This window comes from Vombatus ursinus, unplaced genomic scaffold (assembly GCF_900497805.2).
Source record: "Vombatus ursinus unplaced genomic scaffold, bare-nosed wombat genome assembly UNPS02009975.1, whole genome shotgun sequence".
In the NCBI taxonomy this organism is placed as follows: Eukaryota; Metazoa; Chordata; class Mammalia; order Diprotodontia; family Vombatidae; genus Vombatus; species Vombatus ursinus.
Genome location: NW_020949753.1, coordinates 475,486 through 479,748, shown reverse-complemented (window position 1 = coordinate 479,748; position 4,263 = coordinate 475,486). Strand labels below are relative to the sequence as shown.

Here is a 4,263-nt window from a genome sequence, read left to right as displayed (position 1 = left end):
CATGGATCCACCTCTTATACTTGTGAAATCCGTTACTTTGGATCCATACGTAGAAATTTCTACAAATGTCCCTATTACAAAAGTGAATCATAGAATCTCAGATTTGGAGGGGACCTCTAAAGCTTTCTATGCTAACTCATAACTGAACAAGAATTTCCTCTACCACACAGTGACTGATCAATCTTTTCTCAAAGATCTTTAGTGAGAGGGTCCTATCTGGAGACAGTCTACACCATTTTGAGTTAGCTATTATTTTTAGGAAGCTTTTCCTCATCCTGCACCCCCTCTGAGCTACTCCTCCAGCGGGCAGGGAGCTACTACCTAGGATTCTAGGAGTAACCCTATGAGTGGCTACTCTTACTGCTGTACTTCGCACCAGGCTTGGAGTCAGGAAGACCTGACACATACACATGTCTGAGTGGCCTCAGACACTTACTAGCTGTGTGATCCATGGGCAAGACACTTAATCTATGATTTCCTCAGTTTCCTCAACTGTAAAATGGGGATAATAATGACACCTACCTCCCAGGGTTGTTGTGAAGATCAAATGAGATAATTGTAAATCACCTAGCAAACCTATGAGTGCAATATAAATGCTAGCAATAATAGGGGCCATTGGGAGTTTATTGAATAGCACGGCTAATATTGACACACCTGAGCTTTGGGAAAACCCCTTTGGCAACTGTGTTAGGGACGAATCAAAGGTTAGGTGGGAAATATTGCTATCAGAAAGGATCAATTCAAAGTACTGGTTCCAGATCCAGGTCACTGTCCTCCTGTTTAATTCTGAATCATAAATCAATAAAGTGTTTATTAATTGCCTATTATGTACTAGACACCATTTTTACAAATACAATGAATGAAATAATCCCTACTCTCATCATCACAACTTATTGTCCATTTGGAGTCTCCGTGTCTGTCTGTCTGTGTGTCTCTCTTTCTTGATATGGTTTCATGTTGTGTTAGCAATGGTCATGGATATATTTCTATTGATACTAGGCTGACTTGTAAAGTTTGACTTTGTCCAAACAAAACTGGATTGAGCTGATTTCCTTTCTTTAGCTAATTGCTTCCTTTACTTAGTTTCCATTAGATTATAAGATCCTTGAAGGCAGGGAGTGTTTTTTGCTTAACCCAGCACCTGGTAATAGTAGATTAACAAATGTTTATTGATTTATTGATTCTCTGCCCACTGATAGCTGGATTTCATGTCATACTCATGTGTATGTGTTTTTTTTTTGTAGACAAGTAAATATAGATTTATTTTTAGTCCAGTTTTAATTTACTGTGAACCCCTTGGGGTTACCCACTGACCTGCGGAGAAGTGGGCTAGGACTGATCCTTCCACCTCAGGCTCTACCTTCCACTCTCCCACCCACATCCCTATCCCTTAAAGGAACGTACGGTAGGCTGGGAGACTTAGCTGAGAAGCTTTGGCAAATGTTTTCAGAAGACTGACATACACCTCAGGGCAACCTGGGCTATGATAGGGTTTGTCCATGCAGAAAACCTAGAGCCTGACTCCCAGGCCACTGGCTCCACAGTTAGAAAAAGTGGATAGTTATTGGTACCAGGGCTTCCTGGCTGATTACTAGCTCAGGCACTTTCAAAATGAGCTAGGGTTGCCGTTCAGGAAGACTGAGGCCCTGGGGGTCTGAGGATCCTTTTTGTGGACCTACTGCTGCCTGCTGCTTTTCCAGGAAGCATAGGAATACATTTACTCAGTCAGAAACCCCCCCAAAAGAGGGTGGCACTGGGTGGGGTGGGAGGGACTGGGAGAAGCTTGAGTGGGAGGACCATTAAAATGATAAAATATACGTAAAAGTCTTCACAAACTATGTAAATGTCAAGCTATTATTATTTTAAAACATTAATTCACTAGTTTAAAAGATCCTTTGCTGAACTGAGAAATGATACTATCAGGAAGGTGCTTACTTCTCAACACTAAAAAATAAGCCAATCTTTGAATGGGTTTCCCCTTGGGAGAAGAGGCCAGGGAACTGCTCCTGCTTGTCTACTCACAGACATAGAGAAGAGGGAGAGGCCTGGGCTGCATGGAAGACAAAAGAACAGAGAGGTAGCTGTACTGGGAAAGAAGAAAGGTGGGAGACCAAACTCGAGTGGCTAGAGCTGAATTCTTATTCTAAGCAGAGATCCATGGCTGAGGCTAGAGTAGGTGGCTGGGCAACAAAGCCAAGGTCAACTTTGCCGACCACTCTATCCAGGTATGGATCATGGTCTCTCATTTCTCCGTGAGAGAGACCTTGATCTTGAAACGGCCCAGATGTGTATTGCTATTGCTTAGAACGATCTGAGCCCGGTACTTGTTGGCGCTGAGAGAAGGCGGCAGATTCACTGGAGGTATTTGGAAGCTGGTCTTGGGCAGAGAGTAGGTACCCTTCTTAAAGGGACAGTGGCAGGGCAGGCCCTAGGTATGGAGAGGTTCAGGGCAGGACTCCCCAGGTGGAGTGAAGGTGTCAATTATATCTTTCTAGGTGCAGCTTCTGATCTTTTGAATAAAGGAGATTTGTAACCAGAACCCAGGACCCATTTCTTTCTCCAAAGTTACCACTGCCCTCACAGGAGAAGTGAGGGGTACATTAGTCTTGGACTTTTCCAGGGATGCTGATAGGAACTGGTTCTCCCTCCAGGCTGGTGATCACTACTGGGTCCTGCCCATCATCACAGCTTTCCCATGAAAATCACTGACCTTGCCCAGGCCCAATGAACCCTTGTCAGCAGGAGCAGGCTATGGCAGAGACACAACCAAACTCACACACAGAGTAAGGGACTTCGTGGTGTCTGCCAGTCGGCAGATACCACACACATGTTTCATAGCTCTCTTTGGTTGTGTTTTTAATTTTATGGTTTTTGGAGATAGGGATAGGGACTGATCCTATGATTTCATTGTTATAAAAATCTCCCGAGTGAAGAAACTACTTCTACTGACCCAAGTTGGCATCTTCTGCATAATTTATGGTCTTAAAGATGAAAGCTTAGATGATTTCCCTAGGGTCCCACATGGCATAGATGAACATGGCTGAGGAAGGACTTGAAACCCAGGATTTAGGGCTTGCTCTCTGTGTTTTTTAAAGAAAGAAAATCATTCCAAGAAAACATGAAAATGTTTAATTATTAAAGAGCAGAATTCGGAGACCATTGGAGATATTGCAGTGACTGTTAGGATGGCAAAGTCAAACATTTCAAGGATCATTCTAGCCCACAATGAAACAGGATCTCTTTCCCCAAAACCCCAAGAATAATGCAGTAGGTAATGAAAAATAAGACCAAAAACTCTCACTGCAAAACTCTCAGAAAACAAGCAGAGATCTTCAGAAGGATCTGGCAGCTGGAAAAGTCGTTATTAATTCTTTTACAATGCAGCATAGGCATCTTGAAGTTGGAAAAAAAAGACAAATTAAAAAAAAAACGAACAACTAGCTAATGATCACTGCTATGAAGAAAAAATGTTTGTCACGGGGAAGACAATACTAGGGGACTGGAGATTGGAAAAAAAGATCAGAAAAAAGAAATTCACTTTATCATTTAACGCTATACCAAAACCATTGTCAGACATCCAGGTAGGTCTGTAAGATCTAGGCATCTTCATTAAATTTTAAAACATTGACCCCCAAAGATGTTTGAGGTATTTTTTTTTTACTGGATCTAGAAGTCTTGTACGCTTTGAGAGAATGAAAAACTCTAATAAATATATTACTTGAGAAGCAGAGTAGATCTAGAATTATGGAAATTCTCAAATGGAGATAGAGTACTGCAACACATTGTACACCATACCACATGTCATGAAAGGTTAAGAAAGTGGTCCAAGAGACAATTTATATATAAATATTTCAATGACCTGGGGACTACTCTGATTTTATCCCCATTGAAAACTTGGAAACTACAAATCAAGGATGGCCTTGGAAAAATGGACTGTCCATCAAAAGTGTACTTAATACCCAATGTAATAAGTATGGTTTCAGGCTGATAAATTAAAGATTATTTAAAATGAGAGTATGTAAGATCTTGTGCAGTTAATGCCAAGTCAAGTGAAACAGGAGAATGCAACAAAAGGTCACCTTGCAAGTTAAGTTTGTTTAAAGCTATGAAAAGTTGTAAGTTTTAGCGTATGTCAACAAATGTAACTCTTTTACTTTCAGTTAATTTACATATGACTATATTCGCACACATTTGTCATAATCTTCGAAATTGACATTTTTCATCTACTTGGTTTTTTATATGTGGATAGTTAGGCCTAAGTCT

The 4,263-nt window shown here is 41.0% G+C and overlaps 1 pseudogene; it reads right to left on the bottom strand.

The window, feature by feature from the left end:
* Nucleotides 1-2,242: 2,242 nt before the first annotated feature.
* On the bottom strand, nucleotides 2,243-2,836 carry LOC114036712 (annotated as a pseudogene).
* Between the last annotated feature and the right edge of the window lie 1,427 nt (nucleotides 2,837-4,263).